The 25120-nt window shown below is 50.1% G+C and overlaps 1 protein-coding gene and 1 pseudogene across 1 annotated transcript in view; both read right to left on the reverse strand.

The window, feature by feature from the left end:
* Positions 1-25120, reverse strand: part of LOC131402530 (adhesion G protein-coupled receptor E4-like) — a 494190-nt gene that overhangs the window by 68688 nt on the left and 400382 nt on the right. The window lies entirely within an intron of this gene.
* LOC131402537 (tubby-related protein 4-like) lies at positions 468-24134 on the reverse strand (annotated as a pseudogene).

Genomic DNA, 25120 nt, shown 5'->3' on the forward strand with positions numbered 1-25120 from the left:
ACTAGTGGTGATGTTGGAGGAGTAATAAAAGCTAGACATTGTGGAGAATGAAAAGCACGCATACTCCTTAGTCTAAAAGAATAGCAGGCCAGAAGGCAGTCCATGTTTCTGCTGAAGGGCCCCTCGTCCCGCAGCTCACACAGGCACACCAGGAGGACATTCCCACAGCAACCACGTTTCCTAAAAGAACACCAGGTGCCTTGCACCCTTTGCTTCCAAATACCACTCTCCTGTGTTTTGTTTTTGTTTAAAAAGAAAGAAGTAAGAAAGACAATAAAGGAGAATAAAAGCCCAAACAAACGACAGCAACTGAAGGTCAGCGCCTGCCCCGGGCCCGACAGACGTTTCCAGTTCTGCTCCTGTCTTCTGGTCCCCAGCCCCTGGGGCCCGGGCGGGCTCCTCGAGCATCTCCATCAGGCCCCTCTGGAAAGGCTCCTCTCCCTCTCCTCCTCCGCACAGCAGTCTCTTCATTTCAGGCGCTGAGTCACGGTGGCCAGGGCGACGGCGAAGGCCTGCACAGCGGAGAAGGGGTACTGGAAGTCCAGGATGTACGCATTGCCGTCGATCCTTCCAAACTGCATCACCTGGAGGGCGAGGGAGGGAAGCAAAGACATTAAAGCACAAACAAGGCGGGACACAGGGCAGCCGGGTCTGGGCAGCACCTGTTGGAGGCAGATAGCATGGCCTGTGAGATGCCAACAAAAGTGACTCCGATCAAGCTTCTCGATCTAACTACGAGTTTGGTGGAAATAAAGGAGCGGAGGAACATGTTAAACAACGCAGTGGGGAGACAATGAGCAGACCTCAGGGCATGGAAAGCTCCACAGGTCAAATGAAGGGGCTTCCTCATCCAGGAAACAGAAAAAGGAAGAACAAGTAGGAAGAAGAATCTACAGGCTAAAAGGGGCTGACGAGAAATATCAACTGCAACTGTCAATGTCACTACTCAGAGAGGGACAGAATGCCACCGCCTCTTTCCCAAGCCTGCTTGCCCTTGTCATTTCAGTACTCATGGGACCACGTGACATGTATTATTATGCAACATGTTATGTACACTTATTTATTGTCTTTCTTCCATTTTTGTAAACTCCATCAGGATAGGGATTTTCTGTTTTCCTCATCGATCTAATTTCAGCACTTAGAGTAAGGGCTGGCAAACTCTCTGTAAAGGGCCAATAATATTTTAGCCTTTGTAGGTCATACGGTCTTTGTCACAACTGCTTAACTCTGCTGCTGCAGGGCGAAAGCAGCTGTAAACTATACTTAAGTGGACGGGCGTGGCTGTGTCCCAATAAAACTTTATTTATAAAAAGCAGCAGCAGCCGGACTGGCCTGTGGGCCATACTCCTGGCTCAGAGGATTGCCAGGCACACAGCAGGTGCTCAATCAACATTTGTTGAGTGAATTAATGAAAATGAGATTTAAATAGGAGAAGTGAAGGGAATTCCAGGATGGTGGAGGAGGGTAGTTCCAGAACAGTAGCTACACAGCAGGGCTGGGGCAACCGTTCCAGGTTGGAGCAGGAAGAACCGACACATTACCCAATGTGTTTGCACCAAGAGGGGACTTGCATTCTGCCAGGGAATCCGCGAATGACTTAATAATAAATACACAGAGAAATTAGCAAATAAGCAAGCAAACAAAAACTGGGTAATTATTATGTCTGGGGGACAAAAACCACTCTCCAATAAAAAAAGAAATGTGATTAAACCATATCACATGGCTCAGCTCTGAACGGTACTTACTGGCATAAGGAGGTGACCAGTGACTACTGATTCAACTGGGAAGGGGGGTAGAGAAAGTTCACGTGTGTGTAGTCAGAGGGTGGGGGGTGAAGAAAACAAACCCTCACGTTCCTCAGGAAGAAGTCAATACACAATGCTGAAAACTGAAAAATCACCAAATAGTAGACACCCTGCTCTTTACAAATATGGTGGCAAATACCAGAAAAAAGCCAACAGAGGTGGAAGCACGCCCTCTGGGGGAGGCTGAGGTTTGGGAGCACGCAGGGGCCTGTTAGGGGTCCTCTCGGGTCTTGTAGAAGCATTTGACTTTAAAAAATCAGTACACGTGTTACTCTGATGAGAAATAGACAAGACAGCAAGGGGTACACTGAAAATCACAACTCCACTTGGCCCTGAGAGACACCAGCTGTTTTCCACATTTCCCCTGCGGCCTTTTGAGAAACGCCCCCCCAAGGCCAAGGCACTGATACCCGCCCCCCCTTTAAAGGCCCCCAGAGGCCCGTCAGGATGAGACAGCCGCGCCGTGGCCCCGGGCCAGGCTCTCACCTGCCGCCCCTCCAGCTCCATCTGGAAGTTCTTGGCCGACTCCTGGGTCACCCGCCCCCCGAAGTCCAGCTGGCGCCCCTGCGTGGCCTCGTCCACAGCGGCTGCTTGTTGGCCATGACGTGCACGAAGCCCTGGCTGCGCAGCCGGCCGTCCTCCCGCTCGCTGGCCCTGCGGCCCTTGGCCTCCTCCGGCTCGCCGGCCGCGCGCAGGCTGCGCTTGCCCTTCCAGCCCGTCTGGCCGCCCTGGCTCCGGGTCACCAGCTCGTCCCCGCTGACGCGCAGCCCGGGCTGGCTCTCCGAGCTGTCCTGGAACCCCTTCCTCTTGTTCAACTTCTTCCACTTCAGCTGGTCTTTCTGACTCTTCTCTTTCTTCTTCTCCCTCCCCAGGCGGGGGCTGGAGATCAGGGAATTCAAGTCGCTCCGAGTCCGAGCCTCCTTCTTCATCTCGCCCTCTGTGATGGCCTGAACGTTTCCCTCCTCGCTCGGCTGTCCAGGCGCTTCCGGCTCTTCTTCCCGAATGTCTCCGGCCGCTGGGGGACCGGACTTTCCGTCAGGGAGAGGACTTCCTGGAAGTTGTCAGCAGTCTCTACCATCACCTCTGTGCCCAGGTGGCTCTGGAGGTCGGCGGGCGGTGGGGACACGAGGGGCTTCTCCACCACCAAGTGTGCCTTGGGGGGAGCGTGCCCTGGGGGTTCTGCACGGGCGGGCATGCGCTGTAGGAACTCCAGGGGTGCAAGGCGACAGGTGGCGGCTGTAAACTCGAGCACGTGCTGCTTCCTGGATACATGGGGAGCAGGGGGCAGTAGCGGGGGGCGGGTAGGCGGGCTACAGGACCACGGTGGGCTCCTGTTGTGCAAACTGTGTCTGGGACAGGGTGTCTTTCGGGGAGCAGGGAGCCTGCACTCCCGGCAAAGGGGGGGTGTTATAGCTTCCTGGGTAGGGCACTCCCATCCCATAGCCCGTCTGGAAAGTGGCAGTCGGGCTGGCGGGCGACTTGGGGGAGACGAAGGGCACTCGGGACACGTCCAGGTGCTGGCTCTGACCTGCCATCAGAGGGGACAGTTTCAGGGGGTTGGGCACTGCAGTCTGTGCTGTCCTGTCCTGGGGAACCCAGATGTCCTCCCCCAGTACGGGGTCCCACTGGTAAGGGGGCGGCCGCTTCCCGGCCACCGCAGCCTCGGGCAGCGCGGGGTGCCGCAGGGGCTTCTCGACTGGACAGTGCTGGCCCAGCGCCTCGTCCTCGGGGAAGGCCGAGTTGACAGAGTGGGCGCGCTCGCGGGCGCCGTCGGGCGGGCTCAGGAGGCTGTAGGAGGACTGCAGGGACAGCGGGGACGTGCCGGCCGCATGCGCCCCCGCCCCCGCCCCCGCCCCCGCCCCCGCGCCCGGCCGCGCCCCCGCTGCACTGGCTGCAGGTGTAGAGGGCGGGCGGCGGCCGCGCGGGGAAAGGCGCTGCGCCCTTGGGCTTGGCCAGCGGCTGCGGCGGGGCGCGCGGGGGCTCGGCCAGCTGCGCCGCCCGCAGCGCCGCCTCGCGGTTGTTCCTGCGCAGCGCGGCGCGGATGAGGCTGCTGTCCGGCCTCTGCGCCGCGGCCGGGCCGGGCCCAGCGTCCCGGCGAGGGCGGGATACCGGGGCGGGTCCCCCGGTGGAATGGAGGTGGAATGGAGTAGCGCGGCCCCGTCAGGCGGTTCAGGGTCGCGCTGGTGCAGGGCTGGGGGGCCTTCTTCTCGGTGGCGTGAGCCTCAGGGTGGCCGAGCTGCCTGGGCCGGGGAGGGTGTAGGTGTTCCGGGCGCAGAGCATCGGCGTCCGGGCCGGCACACCTCCTCCACGCTGCCGCTGCTGTCGAAGGTGGTGATCCTCTCGTAGCCCAGGGGCGGCTGATGGTGCGCCGCCGTGGGGTACAGCGAGAAGTCGCCCTTCTTCAAGCACACGTCCACCGGGGGCTGTGGGGGCGGCAGCGGGGGCGGCGGCGCTGCCGTGGTGGGGGCGGCGGGGATGGTTCCTGGGTAGGGCGGTGGGGGCTCATCTTCGCCACCTGGACCTCCTGGAGGGCACTGAACACCACGGCGTCCCCCTCGGCGGCCAGCTGCGGCACCGGCCGCAGGGCCTTGGCTGGCTTCTGCAGGTGCTCGTGGTCTTGGTCTCCGTGGTCCACCACCGACAGCTGGATGGCCCCCTGTGCTGGCGGCGGCAGGGACAGCTGAGGGGGGTTCGGAATGATGCGGCCCATCTCCACACCTCCGAAGATCACCTGTCCGGGGTTGGAGTAGCGGTTGGAGATTGCGTATGGGTTGGCACTGTCACTTGCGTGCTCAGCTGCCCCCACGGCCGTGGTCTGATTGGTCAGGACGTCCAACTGCACGTTCTGATTGGCCAACAGGGACTGCACCAGTCCTATGCTCTGTGTGGGGGCCGTAGCTTGAGCTGAGCTGTGCATGGGCGCGATGGGGATGTTCACGGTACACGGTGGGTTGTTCTCAGGCACGCCAGATGCTCCCGTCACTGGAAGATTAGAAAAACCAACTGCTTACAAAACAGTGCCATGAAACTGGGTCAGAATAAGCAACTCATCTAGGCCTTTTACGTATAAACTGTAATTCCTACAAACAGATGCCTTTGCGTGGGGAAAGCTGGACCCTTCCTTCAAGTTACACAAAGCTTCTCTGAAGTTTCTGGAAGGACACTGGCAATCGGTGGGCTCTGGAGCTAAGGGCATTGTCAGAGCATTTCAATGAATACTTCTGAACCTTCTGAGTGTGGTGCCACGTGTCTGAATGGTACTATGGCAAATAAATGTTTAAGGACACTTTTTACTCATGATGGTCATAAAACGGCCCATTCTTATGCAAGAGGAGGGCAGTGGTACAGTATGAAACTCCACTGAGGACTCAATGCCTAGGCTTCTGAGTAGGTTTATCCAGGGTTTTGGATTGGTTAGTGTGGGAAGTGTCGTGGGGCAGATGTGTAGCTGAAATTTGTACGTAAATTAATTTTCTGTAAATAGAACCATGTCAAATGCAGTAGAGAAACCAATGATAAGAATCCTTTGGCAGATCTGCATATGAGGGGAAGGATCATTTCCTAACTTTACTGCTTTTTAGCATTTCAAACAGTATATAAGTTAGAGCCACACTGATTAAAACCCTGTAAATCCACCCTATTTGCACACAGGAGGAGTTTAATGGAGTGTGCGTTTGAGCAATCATCTGCAGACCACACGCAGGGCCTCAGCGCCACTGTTCAGTACTGCCCTTTCTAAAGAGCCCACAGAGCACTGGAGGTCTGCTCATCTGGACCTAAGTGCCACGTGACTATGAGCACGTGCGCAGGAAACAGGCATTAACAGGAAATTGCACAGGCTGGCTGACCTTTCACCAGAACTACAGAGGGAAGCCAGTAGTCCATCAAAAGCTAAGCCCACCCTTCGTGCCTGTGACAGACTCATCCCCCTTCCCTGGGGTCCTCCACTGAGACGTGACTGTCCCCTGGCTGCAAGAATCTAGGTCCTGTCTCAAGTTTTCTATGATTCCTGTTCAGATCCCTCTTCCAGATGCTCTCTCCTCCGTATGGAGTACTGAGGGCAGGCATCTTCCCCGCCGAAGGAGAGTCTCTCTGTTGCGTCACCAGCAGTATGTGTAAGCCCTGAGACAAATCATTCCTCCTTTCTCTGGGAAGCACAGACAGTGACGACAACAGCAGCAACAGCTGAGCACGAGAGAGCTAGATTAGCCACATTCCGGGAGAACGGAGGGCGCTAAGGGGAAAGTGTGAAAGCCACTTCTAAATCCAAGGTTCTGAAATAGCAGGAGAGCTGCTATAAAGCTCATGTGTGAGATTTCACCAAACTGCAGGTTTATGGGGTTGCAAAACCTCGCCCATTAGTCCAGAACATCTGCTCCACCCATGAGGAGAAAGTATACCTATCAGAGAACCAAAGACGGCTACTGTCAGAAAGTACAGTAGAATAATTTTACACGCAGAAATCTGGCTGAAGGAAGGTCAACAACGCCCCCAAGTTCAGAGCCCGAGTTGGGACGCGTGTCCCTCCCCATCCCACGGTGAGGTCCAGAGCCCCTCGTTTGAGAATGACAAGATACAGGAGGAGTCAGTGGCCGTGTACGGTTCCTCTGGCTCAGAAGCCAGAGGCTTTCAGAACCTTGCTTGGTTCTAAGTAGAGGAGCCTCTATATTTATAAAATTGCAGGTGGACTTTTTTGAGAATAGTTACATATAAATAATTGGTGGACTACTTAGAAATCATTCTAATAATCAAAATAGGATTCCCCCAGTAGAAAAGACTTAAATTAAGATGCTATGGATCTGAATGTTTGTAAGTTGAGATTTTAAAAACTTATACCAGCTTTGACCTTGAACTCAGACCTGGCCTCTATGCACTGAGACACACTCTGCACATTAGGAGAGAGATGTTCCGCCCCGGAGGTGGGGCAGGTTTGAGAAACTGGGCTCTGTGGCACCACAGGGAGATGCCATTCTCTAAGCAGGGATTGAAAGGATGAGGGCTAGCCTGGGGTCAGTGAGACTGGGTTTCAGTCCTGACTTGACTGAGTCCTGATGAGTCCTGTTAACTTCCCTATCTGGGCATATGACTAAGAGGACTACCGAGAGGATAAAGTGAGATGGTAGAAGTGCTCTGTGATCATGAGCCATCACGGCCACCTCATCGTCCTTGCTCTGGTAGCTCCCCTCCTCCCCAAACCAGTGACAGTAGGTGACCTTTCTCCAGTGACACGCCACCACACCCACCAACCTTACTGAGGAAGTTGTACCTTTTCCAAACCGAGGCAGCAGGCACGGACTGACATGTTGGCATTCTTGACTACTTACCACTCTGTCCCCGTCGCGACCCACTAACAGAGGGCTCGTGACAAACCAGTTGATGTGTGAACACACCTGGTAAATCATCCTCATCTTCACTGACAACATTCGGGTTGAAGACAGGTAAATTAACATACTCCATGGAAATCTTCCGGACCTCTGGGAGATAGATGGTCATCTGCCGCGGCTGGAGATGCAGGAGGCTGGTTTTATAGATTACTGGTGGGAGGAGGAAAGCACGGTTAATAGAGACAAGCCAGAGGAGAGCCAAGGCATCAACAGTCATGGGAAGAGATGTGGGGTGACCTGCGTGGGCAAGGCCGGAGACTCTGAGATCAGCCCTCCACCTCCCCTGGCGCACAACTGGCCACCCCGGCCACGGACTGGATTCGGGAACAACAAATTCTCAGTCTAGCCCAGAATTAAAAACCTATCTTAGACAAATTCTTTTTAGAATGAGCTGGGTTATGACAAATGTATTTTTTAAAAATCCCATTTGCAATCACCAGGATAACTTGGTGGAAACAGTTGTGATAACCAGAGAGCCAAGCTCAGGGGGCAGTCAAGCAGCTACTGGAGGGCAGCTACGCGGGGAGCAGCAATGACACTCGGGCTGTATTCGGGACTGGATTCTGGGCTTCCTGACTTCCAGTTTCATGCTCAGGATAGAGAATCGCGGAGAACTTCCACACAGTTTCTTTAAATGCTAAGATTTAATTTCATTAACAGGGACCTTTAAGAGAAGGCCTAGACTGCAACTAAAATATTTAGAGAAGACAAAACAAGTTGAAAAATAATGAATCTGAATTTAAGTTTCACAATAGGTTAAAATCAGGATGAAACTGTCCCGTCAACTTTCTCTTATGTTTAATACTCTTTGCTGTGAGATATGTAGAGGTTCTTTAATTATTCCTATTCTTATTTTTTATTAAGATGAGCCAAGTTCTACCTGCGAGGCTGTCACCTCACAGCCTGGTGGCTGACTGGCCAGCACTCCCACAGCTCCAGGCCTTCTGCTCTGAAGCACCGTCGTAAGGCTGCTCCTTGGGCTTGAGTGGGCTGAGACGCCTTTTCCACGCCAGGGGTCGTTACAGGTCTTATTCATGTTTTCCTCTCTCTTGCCCACAAAAGAGAGTTTGAATTTTGTCTCAAAAATTCTGGATGGTTCCATATAGCTTAAGAATTAATGCATTAAAGTGCTATTCTTTGTCGTTCAGATCGACAAAAGGATGTAAAATTAAAAATCTCAGGAGGGATGTAAAAAATAATATCAGTTGCCTCCAGGGAAAAAAACTAGGTGGTTGGGGGTGAGGATAAGAAAGATTTTTACTGTATATTCTTTTAAATCTTTTGAATTTTGAATTTATTCCACATTTTTAAAATTAAGAAATGCAAAAAATTAAAAACACAAAAATTTCATGAGCCTGATCATTCTAATTGAAGGAAACAAATTATTCAATGTAATTATCCAATTATTCAATATAAAATATCCAACAGCACTCACTTTTTGAATCTAACAGAGTGTCAAAGATTATTTAATAGGGCGCCATATGTAACAAACCCTCTAGAATCCCAGAGTTAATTTCTTCTCTCTAGTAGAATCATGTGGAAAATTCTTTTAGCTTGACAAATGAAAACGCTCTTTTTAAAAAGGTCAACGATTAGGACAATGATTTCACCGCAGTCACACACCAAGCTTTTGTCTTGGGCACTGAGATTCCTAATACAGGCCCTCCCATCTTAAGGTCCTCCTTGACTTCTTTATGGATCCACTCAACATCCAAGAACTAAGGGCAGAATGAGAAGACCCGTTGAGCATAGGTGCACGTCCATTCCTTTTGTCAACATTTGCTGTAGGCAGATGGCTAAATTCTCAGATTACAGGTGTGGGGTAACCATGCCTCTCACACAGTGGTTATTAGAATCACCATACATATCATGAGGGTGCTGCTGAATTACTGAAGAGCAGGCTTTTGTGGTCATGAGAGGGTTTCCCGGCTGTTGAAAACATGAGAGATTTCTTTCCATTATGTGAATGGATTGTCTATTGTTATTTTCTAAGTCAGTTTTATGTTTTACTTTTATTCTTTTTTTCCTTTGAGCTGAGAAACCTCAAAATGAAAAATCCAAATGCAGCACCATTTAATGTCTCTGAAGATGCATACACAGCAACAGGTCTTTTTAACATCTGCTTTGCAAGAACTATTTGTTTTAAAAGATCTAACTGTGTCTGAAACAACTCTAATGGGCAGATCCAGAATTTTTCAAAAACTATTTTTGGTAGGTTACACAGACCACATTCAAGATGGGGCCACCAGCCATCGGTGAACCCCACTGGCTAAGCTGGCCTTCTAGAGAGACGTGTGCGTGTTAGATGATCAGGCAATGTAGCAAGGTGGGGGACAACACAGGCCCTTAGCCCACACAGAGATGTGGCCATTAGGATGAAGCTGCTTTGAAAAGGACCTTCTGTCATTTCACTCCTTCACGGTCCCCTAGTAAATATGACACGTCAGTCATTCAAGCAGATACAGAAGAGAAGGCAAATTCTGGGTTCTGCCCAGCCTGGTTCTCCCTGGGTTCCATTTTCCTCGATGTCTCAAACTTCTCATGGAGAGGATATTTATCTGGTACTTAGAAATGAAATCCAAAAAGATTTACCACTAAGAACTGTACTAACAGTCAGCCAACTTCTTCTTAAGGTCTTGAACACTTTCTTCTTGACTTTCTTCAGGAGTTTCTTCTGACTCAAGAACCTAAAGACACTGGTACCAAAATCTGTCCACAGTAAAAGACCAGAAATCAAAGTAACCAGAAGCCTATAAGAGCTTTGATAGAGATTTCGGCTATTTTGTCATTTTTGTAAGTCAGGGCTTGTATAAAAAAACGAAAACACCAGTGGCAAAAAAAGAATTTGAGTGATAATTCTAATTTTTGTGAAATCAGAGTGGCTACAGTCAAACTTTGGAGGTAAAATACATGCTCATCTTTTGGTGTCATAAGAGCGCATTTTCTACATTAGGCCACCAAAGGTTGAAATTGCTTATTCAGCCTGAGTTCCAACCGGGACAGTGGGAAGAGAACAGGACGCAGTTTTTACCTGCACCGAGGTTGGTTGGCAGGAAAGCAGCCAAGCCCACAATCTTAAATTTGGTTCCCCAGATATTAGACATGACCTGAGCAAGATAGTTGTGCTGTGGGGAAAAAAAGGAGAAAAATCACAATCTATTTCCATATTTTCTATTGATCACTCAAGAAGTAAGGACGTTAACACTTTTTGCTTAAAAAGCCACACGTGGGCACTGCCAGAAATATTCACTCTCTGTCATTCCACTGTTTTTAAGACCAGTAGCTGCCTACAGCATGTCAGGCACCCATTTGCAAGTGGTGGCTCAGCGAGCTGTCATTCTCAGGTTGGGAGTGGGGGCGGGTGTGTCCCGGTGTGTCCACATGTGTGTAGGTTAAAAAGGCACAAAAGTGATTTGGGCACTTTTTTCTTTACCTCTCCTTCCTCCCAGTCACTGAACCAGAGAGAGCACCTGGCTCTGAACCCATTTTCATCCTTGATATTTCTCCTGGAAACATCAGCTGCACTGATACCAGTATATCCCAAAACTACCCAATTATCTGTTTCTTATTCAATCAAATTTTTAAAAATTTAAGAAGTTATCACTATGCCCAAATCATGCATGAGTGTGTGTGTGTGTGTGGAAGGGCAATAATAAAGATGAATAAAATACAGCTCCTCAAAGAGCTTAGAACCTAATGGAGGAGAGAAGGCCTGTAATTATTTATATACAAGGAAGTGACTGAGAAATGTCCTAAGGGAGTTACAAACAAGATGCTCTGGGATTACTGTGGCTGAGCCAGGGGAGGAAGCCTTCACGACAGAGGGGAAGTTCTATCTGGAAGCACGTGGGCAGAAAGGAGGGTGAGGAGATGGAGCGGGTTACCCAGGCAGGGCAAAGGCACAAAGGCGGGAAGAGGTGAGTCAACAGTGTGGCTCTGGCACCTGGAGAGGAGGGGGTGTCGAGGAGGACAGGAGGGAAAGACAGGCCAGGCCAGGCAGTGGGGCTGTGACCAGGGATTGGCTCCTGCCGACACTGGAGTCACTGAAGGGTCAGAAGCGGCTTGAGGGAGCAGAGGTGAGAAGTGTGGCTGTGTCTCAACCAGAGCTACCTGTGAGGAGATTCCTGTGGCAACAGGGGGATGCCCGAGGTGGGAAGAAGGCCCCTCGGGATGTGGAGGTGACGGGGCATGGAGGAGGGCAGACAGGCTCTGGTTCTCTACGCCCGTGTCTGCAACTGCAGTGACAGGCACGGAGAGGGGGGACCGAGGGTTCAGCGGCCATCAGGCACACACTGAGGAGGGGAGCGGAGCGTTGGATTGGGGGACCACCCGAAAGCCGACACTACCTGAGTGATGTCTTCAAAGGGAAACTCTCTTCGCGTCAGGCTGGGCGAGCCAATGGAGGGCTTGCGCATCGGCAACCGTGGAGACCTGGAGATCTCCTGTGCCTCCCGGGACAGCTTGGGGGACTTCTGAGCCTCAATGTTGATCCTGCGGAGGCAAGGCCCCGAGGGTCAGGCGCCCCGGTGGGGGCAGCGCCTGCACTCCTGGCACTCCCTTCACTGTCCACCAGTCACGGTGGATGTGCCACTCCCAGGGGCCACGTCCCTTAATTTACCCAGGCCCCGCCCGCCTGCTTCTGCCTTATGAACACGAGGAAAGAAGGACAGAACTGCATATCGAATAATATATATTCAACAATATAGTGAGGTTCAATCGAGTGATTCATTTGTAAAGAACCTCAGAGAATTAACTTTCTACTGAAAACTTTCTACTGACTAATAGTAAGTTTGGAATCGTCCACATGTCTTCTGCCAGGGGTCGCAAAATTCGTCCTGAGGAAAGTGGCGGGTGGAAGAGGCGTTTCTCACCTAAGTCCACAATGGCGTTACAGTTCCTAACACAGTGCTGGGATTTCAACAGACTTACCTAGCATCTCCCCCCTGCAATATTGACATCAGATCAGTGGATCTAAGTTTTTCTGCTGCCTTTTGATCCTATGTTATATCTCTGTTCCTCAGTTCCTTTGTTTATAACATGGGGACACATGTGTTTAACGGCAGTCTACCCCAAAGAGAGTGTTATAAAAGTGAATATGGTAAGGTTGATGACATTCCCTGAAAGAAAAGCATTAAGCCTCACAGATACTGCTTGAGAGCTTGATAAGACACCTAGGGCTCCCAAAGTGTGGGAGGACAGGGGGACCGAGCTGGTTAAAGCTCTGAGCGAGGACAACTGGCCTGGCTGCTGCGTAGGGGCACTCAACACTGAGAAAGACGGAAGGAAAGAGGACCAGCTCCAGAGACCGCAACATCCGGGAGCTTTCCAGGGACATTTACAGGTGAAAGATTTGGTTGCTTATGTATTAAATGGCCTCTTCTCCTTAAGCAATGGGAAAAGCCAAAACACTGTAGAAGTGTAGAAAAGTTCATAATTTTATTTGTAATTTTAACAAGCCTAGAATAAAGATGAAAAAAATAAATCGAACAGATTGCTGGATATCTGGATATCTATATGGGAAAAAAATGAACGTTTACCCCTAACTCAGACTATACACAAAAATTAATCTGAGGTGTAAATTAATCTGAGATTTAAGTGTGAAGGCTAAAACTATAAAGCTTGTAGAAGAGAATAGAAGAATGTCTCATGATCTTAGGGTAGACAAAACAGGACAAAAGCATTTCCTAAACAGCACACGAAAAGTGCTAATCATAAAAGAAGAAATTCACATTAGACTATACAGCAATCCATATATCTGCTAAAGGACTCATAGCCAGAATACATGAAAACTCCTACAACTCTAAATAAGAGAAAAACAACTCAATAAAAAATGGGCAAGGGGCTGGCCCAGTGGTGTAGTGGTTAAGTTCACGTGCTCCGCTTTGGTGGCCCGGGGTTCAAAGGTTTGGATCCCAGGTGTGGACCGACCCATTGCTTATCAAGCCATGCTGTGGCGGTGTCCCATATGAAGTAGAGGAAGATGGGCATGGATGTTAGCCCAGGCCCAATCTTCCTCAGCAAAAAGAGGAAGATTGGCATCGGATGTTAGCTCAGGGCTGGTCTTCCTCACAAAAAAAAAGGTGCAAAAGACTTGAACAGACACTTCACAAAAGAAGATATCCAAATGGCCAATAAACATAAAAAGCTGCTTAGCATCATCAATCATTGAAGATATTAGGATTAAACTACCATGAGATACCACTATACACCTACCAGAATGGATAAAATTATTTTTAAAAAATGACAATACTCTGTAGGTGAAGATGGAAGCAGCTAGAACTCTCATATACTGCTGGTGGGAATTTAAAATGGTACGACAGGCACCTTGGAATACTGTTTGGCAGTTTCCAATAAAGTTGAACATACGTCTACCCCGTGGCCCTACAACGCACTCCTAAGCATATACCTGAGATAAACGAGTGCATACGTCCATAGAAAGTCTTGTAGAAGAATGTCTACAATGGTTTTATTCATGATAGCCCCAAACTGGAAACTACCAAACATTCAATTGGTAAACGGAATAAACAAATTGTAGTATATTCATTACAATGGAATTCCACAGAGCAAAAAAGAAAAACTGTTGATACACGCAACAACATGAATGAGTCTCACAATCATTATGTTGATTAAAAAAAGCCAAATAAGAAAATAGGACATGTGGTTTGACACCATTTATATGAAGCTCAAGAGGAAGCAAAACTCATCTATGCTGACAGAAGTTAGAGCAGTGGTTACTCTAGGGAGTGGGTATCGAATGGGAAAAAGTACAAGGGAACTTTCCGGGATGATGGAAATATTCTTTATCTTCAACTGGGTGGTGAATACACTGGTTTACCAACTGCACAATGCATTATGTGTTTACAATCTGGGCAGGTACGTATCTGCACGTACATTAGACCATCATTTCACACAGCATCAAGAATTTTAGAGCTAGAAGGATCTTAGTGAAGATCTGCTCCACCCTTTAACTTCATAGACAAGGAAACTGGTCTCTAGGTCATGGATCAACGTTACATTCTGAGGTTACAGAGCCCTCGGTGGCAGGGTCAGGACCAGCAAGGCAGGGTTTTTTATCTATGACACTGCAGGCCCTTCCATCTGCTTTTAGCTTTTTGCCACTCTTTAGGCCAAACCCTTAGGATAGAAATTTTTTTGTGTTTGTGAAGAAGATCAGCCCTGAGCTAACATCTGATGCCAATCCTCTTCTTTATTTTTTTGCTGAGGAAGATACCCTGGGCTAACATCTGTGCCCATCTTCCTCTACTTTATATGGGACGCCACCACAGCATGGCTTGACAAGTGGCACATTGGTCTGCGCCCGGGATCCGAACCTGCGAACCCCGGGCTGCCAAAGCAGAGCACATGAACTTAACCGCTATGCCACTGGGCCGGCCCCCCAAACATTTTTTTTAGAATACTATTTTTTCCAATTACAGCATCAAAGGCATTTGATTCGGCATTCCTTTCAACACATTACATACACTGTAAAACCTCTGTCTTACTGTTCTCAGACCAGAAATAAAAACAAGTAAGCCAGAAAGCTACGGCCGCCCCTGCCACCCACCACCAGTGCTGACCCCTAGAAGTTCTGAGGGTTCAGCAAACTTCTTCCTGGGGATCTTTTGCTGTCCTGAAGGGAAGAGTAAAGGAAAGCTATAATTATCACAGGCAGATCTTCCAGACGACAGACTTGGATTGCCTCTTGCTATGCTCCTCTGGTGTGCGTTAATGGGATTCTGCTGCAGACACAACACAGACACACCTCCAGAGGCTCAAAAAGGGAGGACGCCCCTACAGACCAAGATTACCTTGGGAGTTTGGGTGATTTGCTAGCTCGGGAGATTTTGGGAGATTTCTTGGCAGCCCAGTCGTCACTCAGTTCGATGTCACTGGAGTCTGAGCAGTTGCAGCTGTCGATCATGGTAGAAATCAAGCTGTTTCCATAGATTTCATCGGGTAAGATACCAAGCAGTAGATTTTAGGGAAGTGACATCAGTTAGACCCTCACGACGATCATTACTAGGAACTAAGGACAGCCTGACCCTATAGGCAGCCGTTTGAAGTCTACAGGTTGAAACAGAAAGGAGCAGAGCATTGTCTTCCTTTTACATTTTTATGCCATTATATTTTCTAAGCAAAAGTAGTCCATTACTTCTGCGGTTAGCAAATGGGCGTGGAATTTTAATGCCTCTGGAATGTACAACAGTCTGGCACTGTTTACTGTGCCAAACCTGGCAACAAAACGGCCGCGCTATTGTGCCTCACCACACACCAGGCTCCATCTGGGTTCACACGGGCAGCCTGGGAATCCAGGCCGGTCAAGGGGCTTGCTGACTCACTGACTCCCCCAGAACCTGCTTCTGCCCTGGGACCGGGGAAGGCCCTTGTTGGTTCTGGGCCTGCTCTGGACTCAAGACCTGGCAGAGTTGGGTCCATTTCAGGGACTCCGAGAAATTTATGTCTGGCGTGTCAGAACCGTCTCCTGGAACCGCCACAAGGATGCTTGCCGGGGGGGGGGGTGGCTATCCCACCTGCTAGAGGTGCCTGCCTGCTTCGAGCAACGGCTGGAAGAAGACCTGTGTGGCAGGACTTTCAGTGGGAGCTTTGGGTTCTCCTGAGGGTGCCTGCATGGAAGCCACTCAAAACAACCTTGTCAATTGGCCATTAGGTAGAAGATTAGAGGCCCCAAGGCAGAAGACGACAGACACAGCAACGGGGCGATCACAAAACTGCAGAGTAGATGAAGTCCATGTTTAACATCCTCCTCAAAACCCCTTCTCCTTTGCTGCCTTCCTCACACGGCCTCACATCCCCTCACATCCCTTCACCACCCAAACCCTGCTCTGCCCCACCCCAGGTCTGCCCTCACTGGAAGTACCTCATTCTTCAAAATCACTTTGTTTTGCTGACAAAAGCCTCATTCCCTCAAGGCTCCAAGAGCCTTGCCAGGCAATAAAAAAGCTGCATCATTCAATCACAATGAAATAATTTATAGACTATGAGCGATTTTACCATTCAAAAGGGCTGTTTACATTTGAAAGAATGAGTTTGTAATCCAAACTAATCTCTGTTTCTGAACACGTGGAGGTGACATCTGTGTGGAGGTGACATCTGTGAACAGGGCCTCTCTGAGGGCCCTGGAGGCAGAGCAGAACAACTTGGCGTGCTACTTGGAAGGAGACTAGCTGACGCCCGATCAGTGTTACTACATCGGCCTCTTCATCAACTACTTCCTGAATCAGAAGGCACGACTCGTGAATCCAGCAAGCTGGAGTGGTGTGCATCTGAGTTCCATCAAATAAAAAGGCTTAATTCACACGGCCCAAGCAGTGCTTTACATTATTTAACTTAGGAGCCCTAGATCAAAGGAAGTTTGGCCACGATTCCAAAATGCATATAAGCCCACAGAACGCTTCCTCTGTGTTCATGAGCACAGAGCCAGTTCACCGACCTGAGGAAATTCAGTAATGTATTGTCCACTCAACATCTGATTGACTTGCTGATGCCGGGGTTTTGTAATTGCTGGATGTCATACCCTTTGCTTTTTTCCTTTACTCACGTCTTAGTCTGTGTGGGCTGCTATACCAAAATACCACAGACTGGATGGCTTATAAACAATAGAAATTTACGTCTCACAGTGGGGAGGCTGGAATTCCGGGATCAGGGTGCCCGTATGGTGGGGTTCTGGTCACGGCCCTCTTTGGGGTTGCAGACGGCTGACTTCTTGCTGTGTCCTCGCATGGCAGAAGGGGCTACTTTCTGGAGCCACTTTTATAAGGCAATAATCTCATGATTATAAAGGCTCCGTCCTCATAACCTAATCACCTCCAAAGGCCCCACCTCCTAATTCCATCACACTGGGCATCAGGATTACAACATACGAATTTAGGGGGGCATAAGCATTCATAACCACTTTTATTTTATTGTCTGTCTCCCCAACTAGTGGAAGGAGAGTTGCCTGTCTCGCCTCCTGCTGTAACTCTAGAGACCAGAACAACACAGAGACTGGATAAATACTTCCTGAAAGAAAAACGAGGTCTCTCCCTGCTGCCTGGCTGCACCCCAGACTAACTGCAGCAGGATCCTGGGAGTGGACGCGGGCACTGTCGATTTTTAAGGCTCCCCGGTGATTCCCATGAGCAGCCAGGGCTGAGAACCACTTGCCCAGGAGCAGAAGGACTTCCCCATAGAACGGACTTAAAGGGGGCGGCGTGAGAAGAAGGGAGTTGCTTTCTGAGACAAGCCCCAAGTCCTGCTTGTTCAGTGTTACAGTTACACACTTGGAGGCTCATCACTCTGCTCCCTGTCGTCAACAACTAGAAATTCAGTGCAGCACGTCAGAGTAAGACCCAGGGAGCCTGGGGGTGATGGACATCTGTACCTCTTATTTCTAGAGATTCTGTCATTAATTTATCATGAAAATTCTGGAAGAAACATACAAGTTGTAGATAAATGTAAGTTGATATTCCTCTTTGAGAACAGAAGGCTGAACTGTACTGTTTGGGGCTTCACATCCCAGTTTTGTCAGTTTGCAAGAATATGCTTATTTCATCTGGGTTGAGGCCTTTTCAAAACACACAGCCCAAATCAGGTATCTTTTTAGAATTTTAAAAAAATCTTTAAGCACAGTTTCAAAGCTTTTAAATAAAAGTTCTGTCTTAGTCTGCTTGGGCTACCATAACAAAATACCACAGACCAGGTGGCTTAAACAAGAGAAATTTATTTCTCACAGTTTGGGAGGCTGGAAGTCCGAGATCAGGGTGCCAGCATGCCAGATTCTGGTGAGGGCTGTCCTCCTGGCCTGCAGACGGCCACCCTCTCACTGTGTCCTCACGTGGGCTTTCCTCAGCGTGTGTGTGTGTGTGTGTGTGTGTGTGTGTGTGTGTGTATGCAGGGAGATCTCTCTTCCTCCTCTTACAAAGCCACCAATCCTACTGGATTAGGATCCCACCCTTACAGCTTCATTTAACCATAATCACCCCCTAAAAGCCCTGTCTCCAAATACAGTCACATGGGGGTTAGAGCTTCACCATATGAACTTGTGGGATGGACACAATTCAGTCCATACATTCCGCCCCTGGTTGCCCCCTTATTCATATCCTTCTCCCACGCAAAATACATTCATTCCATCCCAACACTCCCAAAAGTCTTAACTCACTCCAGCATTAACACTAATGTCTAAAATCCAGAGTCTCATCTAAATATCACCTGAATCAGAAATGGGTGAGAGCCAAGATACGACTCACACTGAGGCAAAACTCCCTTCCAGCCGTGAACCTGTGAAACCAGACAAGTTACGTGCTTCCAAAACACACAAGACGGCAGCGGGCCAGGCACAGGGTGACATTCTCATCCCAAAGGGAGACACAGGAGAGAAGGAAGGGCCCCAGGCAAGTCCAAAGCCTAGTAAGGCAAATTTCTAGACCTTAAGGCTTGAGAATAACCCTCTTTGGTTCAATACTCTGCCCTCCAGGCCCACTGGGGTGGCAGTGTCACCACACAGCTCGAGGTGAGGGTCCCCACGGCTCTGCGGGGCTGGGGTCTTGTCCTCAAGTCTCCGGGTGGAGGCTGTCTGGCCTGCTAAAATTGAGGCAGTGGCCCTGATGACCTCTGAATCGCTTTTGGGGTCATTTTTCCCTCTTGAAGAATAGTGCATGTTCCTATCCGACCAGCTCCATCATCCCGTCCTGTCAAATCCAGGAAGTCAACAGCCTTCCTTCGTCTCAGCCCGTATGGACAGGCTGAGAACTTTCCAAATCTCCAAGTTCTGGTTCCTTTTTGCTTAACAATTCCTTCTTCAGTGTGTCTCTCTCCTCTCTCATTTTACTATAAGCAGTTAGGAGGAACCAAGCCAATCCTCCAAAACTACTTAGAAATCTCTCAAATATCCAATTTCATTTGCTTGCAAGTTTTATCTTCCACAAAACACTAGAACACAGTTCAGCCAAGTTCTGTGCCACTTTACGACAAGGATCGCCTTCCTCCAGTTTCCAATAACATGTTCCTCATTTCTGTCTGAGACCTCACCAGACATGGCCCTAATATCCATATTTCTAATGTGTACCTCAAAACCCTTCCAGCCTCAACCCATGACCCAGTTTCAAAGCTGCTTCCACATTATAGGTATTTGTTACAGCAGTTCCCCACTTCTTAGTACTAAAATCTGTGTTAGTCAGGGTTCTCCAGAGAAACAGAACCAATAGGAGGCAAATACATATACACACACATACAGAAAAAGAGAAAGAGATCATAAGGAGTTGGCTCACGCGATAATAGAGGCTGACAGGCCCCAAGGTCAGAGTGCCAGCCTGGCTGGGGTCTCGGCTTGTGGATGCACACCTTGCTGTGTGCTCACGTGGCCTTTCCCCAGTGTACGCGTGCGTGTCGAGAGAGAGCTCTCCCTCTTCCTTTTCTTTTTTTTTTTGTGAGGAGATCAGCCCTGAGCTAACATCCGCCAATCCTCCTCCTTTTTTGCTGAGGAAGACAGCCCTGGGCTAACATCTGTGCCCATCTTCCTCCACTTTATATGGGACGCCGCCACAGCATGGCTTACCAAGCAGTGCATCGGTGCGCGCCCGGGATCCGAACCAGCGAACTCCGGGCCGCCGCAGCGGAGCGCGCGCACTTAACCGCTTGCGCCACCGGGCCAGCCCCTCCCTCTTCCTTTTCTTATAAGGCCATCAATCCTATCCCATTGGGACCCTACCTTCCTTAAAAGCTCTATCTCCAAATACAGTCACATTGTGGATTGGCGTTTTAACATGTGAATTTGGGGGGGGGGACACAATTCAGTCCATAGCAAGCTCTGACTAAAGATTTCCTTTGGAAAATTTGTGAACTTTTGCTAAACAAAAATTATTGGGATTCATGCTATGTATTATAAAACGCACACTGGTAATTCTGAGAAACACATTTGTTAAGTTACTTGGGGGACATTTACAACAGGGGATCAAAAACTTCAGAGCATAGCAATCCCCTGGGGCCTCCACTAAGTTGCAGATTTCTAGGCGTCGTCTCCAACGTGCTGAACCAATCTAAGGGGCAGGCCTAGGAACCTGGATTCAAGTAAGTATCCCAGGCAATCTGCGGGAAGGTGGCCCATGGACCACATCTGAGAAACGACGACATGGAGGACTGAGAGAGTTCATCAGCTTCTCACGATGAGCAAGTCCTGGCTTCTCAAAGTCAGGAACCCTCTCCTCTCTGAACCAGGTTACGTCTACCACTCGGTTGGAAATTAGTCATGTTCTGCCTTGTGACACATCGTCTATTTTTGTCTCGAGGTATTTAAATCTTGACTTTTTTATTGAAATTTTCAAGTGTTAAGTTGTCTTTCACCCAAAAGGGATCATGAACTCCCTGAAAGCAGAGATGCCCCGGCACTGCTTCACAACCACAGGAGACCCGAGGACCGTGTACAAGGCAGGCACTCAATACGTCCCGCCTATCTGCTTTGCTTTACAGCCTTTTCATTATAAAAACACAACACCTCCTTCCCCACAGGCCTGTTAGCAACTGGGCCAGCCTGTGTTGGGAGGAGCTGACAAATGTGACCACTACGGAGAAGCAGGCTGGGACGCTCAGGTCAGGTCCACACAAGCAAGGTCTTAGGAGGCTGCAGCCTTGTCCCTACAGCACAGCCCCCGCTGCTTCTGTCCTGTTCTTCAGTGGGAAATTGACGCACAGGAGCGGGGGAACAGAAGCAAGCTCTTCACATAACTTCCCGTCAACACTGAATCCGAGCATAGGTTTTATAAAACTGCATACACGGGAGGAACCTTAGAGACAATGACCCCGCTGAGAACCGGCGATGCGCCCTCAGGTTCAGGACCTTTCCCAAGTCCCCCCATCAGTCATCTCTAACCGCCATGGCTCCTGTCTTCTCTCTTCCCCTGAAACTGCAACTTCCTTCTAAGTTCACGTGCACTGCTCTCTGGCTTCTCTCACTTTGCCTTCCTTCCTTCTGAATCTTCCCTCTCCCTCCTTTCCACCTGCCTCCCTACCAGCCTCCAATTCTTCTCGCTCTCCCTGCTCTTGGTCCCAGGTCATCACATGACTCAAAAGACGAAATAACTGACTAATATCCAATTTTTAAAGTATAGTTTCACTGCTTTCAATTTTACACGGTAACACTGACAGCAGAATGTTGCTACAGATGCGGAGCATTCCAATAAAGAAAAGCAGACAGCAAGTGGATCGACTGTAAAATACTGAGGTGGGCAATTGAGGCCAAGGTTGAAAAAGCCCATTGCACGTGACACTCGGCTAACTGGTGATGCTACACGGCGCAGCGGCTTCAGGGACAGAATGGGGGCAGAGGCCAGTCTAACGGGCGGGAGAGGGAACAGGAGATGGGAAGTGGAGAGAACAAGTATGAACTAATGAAAACAAATCTAATTCAACCCACATTGTCCCACGGTCAGGCGCTTACCAGGCACTGGGGGTACCAAGATGACTCAGTTCCCTCCCTCCGGGCCCTCAGGATTCAGGGACTGTGTGCCCCGAGGGATACCAGCAGCTCAACTGACTGACGGGCGATGGGCACAGAGGGGAGAGCTGCTCACTCTGCTCTAGGTGACCGGCAAGATTTCACAGGGAGGCGGGGGAACGTTTGAGCCGGCAGGTACTGCTGACAGAGGCCACAGGCCTCCACAGTGACTACAAACAAAAAGAGCAAAGTCCCTTCCCTGGAGGCTCACACTCTAGGGTCCCAGAGAGAGGTGCGCAGTGAGCCCCCTGAATACGGCAACGGAGTCATGAAGATTGGTATAAGAGAGTCTTTAGAAGGAGGGAGTGACTGTCATGCGAAATCTTTACGGACCAGCAAGAAAGTCTCCTTGGTCATCAGCTAAAAAGCAGCTAAGGGTGGCTTAGCGAGCGCAGAAGCAGGATCCCCGCAGGAGGCTGAGGAGCAGGCTGAAGGTCTGAAGCGTTTAATCCTGTCACTCGCTCTGGGGGGCAGCGACGGCATCTCACTACTGTTTTGACGGTCTCAACAGCACATTCAGGCCCTCAGTGGATACCTGACAAATAACTGAAAGAGGAGGCTGCCATTCCCAAAAGGCCCGCGCCAGCCTCCCCTTGATGACAGCCGATGTCTCCTCCCCCCACAGCCCCAGCCACACGGAGCCTCAGGAACGCTCTTAAAAACCCGTGGGAAAGTCCACTTAGGGAATCGGTAACTTCAGCAGGATTTTGGAAACGGAGTAGCTTCAGGGATGTTCCACGCTAGCCAAACGTTCACAGATAGGCGTTACCTTTGCGTGGGCAGTCGGGAATACCAGTCCGCACCCCCCGAGAGGGGTCTGCAGTGCCTGGCGAGGCGCCCCCCTGCGTTGCTGTCTGAGCGCGGGTCCGTGATGACGAGCTCCGGCGCAGCTGGCTGACGCGCCGCCCCTCGAGGACGCGCACGAGCCCGCCCGGGTGCTCCAGGCAGAGCGTGTGGCACGGGCCGCCCACCTCCGGGCCACGCTCTGTGCGCTTCACGGTGCGGCGCAGACGCTCGTTGCCGGCCGAGGGGCAGCTGACAAAGTCGCGCGTGTTGTCGGGGTCCGGAATCGGGGGCTGGAGGCAGGACGTGGAGAGAAAAGAGCGTGCACATCACTGATTACCCTGGCGGAGCTCTGGCTGGCGGCTCGGGGAGGGTTAACTCTGCGGTGCGGGACAATGACTCCCAACTCTGGGCGCACGTCACAACCTCCTGGCAGCTTTCAGAGACCTCAGCCCGGATCCCACCACAGACGATGGAACTGGAATCTTGTGGGGGTGAGCCTGGGCACGTGTGTGTTCTAAAAACTCCCCAGGCGATTTTAACGAGCAGCCAGGGTCCAGAATCACTGGTGTGGAACCAAGAGTGTAAAGCAACTTGAAGAAAATATCACAACAGATTCTAAAACTCGGATGTTTTAGGAAAAAATTAACCAAGAAGTCAATCTGATACTTAGAAGCAGAGACAGAAAACAAAAAAGAGAACACAGGAAGCAACCTACGTGCGGAGGGCCAGAGGGAACGGGGAACCCACACTGGAACAGCCACAGGCAGGTCCAGTCCACATACCACCATAGCGACAGACCAGTTCTCAAGCTCCAGTCAGCATAGAGGACGCTGACAGCGAGGGCTGGGTGAGGGCCGCCCCTCCGCACAGTGATGAGGAGAGCAGGCCCCAGGATTGACAGGGTCCCATCCTGAGCGTTCCCCTAACGAGCCACAGAGCAAGTCCCTCACTTCTAAGAACGCGTTTCCTGCTTTCTCAAGAGGGGATAACGGCAGCATCTGCCAGGGAGTCAGGACTGAACAAGGCAGACTGATCATCAGGACGACAATGGCAGCCACGCTCGGGATACTGCCTCTGCCATGAGAAAGCTAATGCCTATCACACAAGGTGACTCTCTTGTGGACACTAAGGGTGATGCTAGGGACAGACTGCGCGCGTGGGAGACCGAGGTGGGACTTTGCGGAGCCGCACACCTTCATCTTGCAGAGGAGCAGACGTGACTTCTGTGCTCCTGCTCTGGGACTCTCGCCTGTGTTCCTTGTCTCGGCCCTCCTCTTGGCGAGCCTTCGGGAACAGGCAGCCAGCACGAGTGAGGAAGGAGGAGAAGGTGAGTGGAAGGGCTTCACCTTGATGGTGGGGATGAAGGCAGTGGGGAGGTGGGAGCAGAGGCGGGGGGGCGGGGTCAGCTTGCTGACGTCTTTGTCCTCTCGCAGGGCGCTGGCGATGGCCTGCTGGCACAGCAGCTGCAGGCCGGACACGCGGTGCTCCACACGGACCACGTACAGGGCTGGTCCTGATGCCATCAGCAGCCACGAGTCCCGGTGTCCCCAGCAGATGGAGATGATGGGGCGCTGCCAAGAAGTGAAGGGAGACTACGCTTAAGCTGTCGCTCTTGTAAGCAAAGATCATGCACGCTTGTGTCAAGCCAATTCAAGTGACCTGATAGTTCATGAGGATATTGGTTTTAAAAAGCACAAGAGAGGATGTTAAATACCATATTACAAAAATTCAGTATTTCCATTGAAAAGCAGTTAGATCCCCAGGCCACAGCACAAAGCACTGGAAAAGTTTTACAAAGGTCTTTTACACGTATTATCTCATTTAATTTGGTGCCATAAAACCTAACTTAGCTCTTATGACGTTTCTCCCAGGAGATGCAATCAGCCTGGGGGACTGTACTGCATATTCCTTACTGAAGCTCTGCTATCTGGAACCCCAAGTAACTGGTGGTAGGTATTCCCATGGCTTGGGGAGGTGGTGAGGAGGCAGACCAGACGGCTCTTCCCTTTTGTCCCGACAGGGAGCATTTTAGAGTCAAACCATCACTGGATTTGGGGTCATGAGCTATGTGACCTGGGAACTATGATGTAACCCTTGGAAGTCTCCTACTTTCTCATGAGCAAAATGGGAGCTGTGAGGACTAAAGGAGATGAAAGACGTCAAGTGCTCTGGGACCTATCACCAGTTATAACCCATAGATATTAAGTCACTGTTATTCTCAGCCATCCTCGAGCTGATGGGGCAGAAAGAAAGTAGAAAGCTATCTGGAAAGGGGAGAGAGGGGAACACAGCCCCTGTGGCAGCTGCTCGAGGGGTCTGTGGCCATCATTTGCTTTGAAAAGGCAGGCTGAAATCCAAATGTGCAAGTTAGAAACTAGTTGTACTGAAAAAAATCCAAAGCTTTAGGGGTGCCATCTATGTAAGATGAGCCAAGGAAGAAAGAGAGAGGTGGAGGGAGTGATGGAGAAGCAGCGAGGGAATTTCTTCACTCCGATCTGGACAGATGGAGTTCTAATTTAATGAGGTCTTGAGGGGTTTCAATGATCAGAAGTGGGGCTATCAGATCTTTTATATGAATGACAGATAGGAACAGAGTTTTCCCAACACTTTAGTGACAAACATCAAGATAAAAGGAACACATGAAGATGCTTGCTTAA

The sequence above is a fragment of the Diceros bicornis genome, unplaced genomic scaffold (genome assembly GCF_020826845.1).
Source record: "Diceros bicornis minor isolate mBicDic1 unplaced genomic scaffold, mDicBic1.mat.cur scaffold_124_ctg1, whole genome shotgun sequence".
NCBI lineage: Eukaryota > Metazoa > Chordata > Mammalia > Perissodactyla > Rhinocerotidae > Diceros > Diceros bicornis.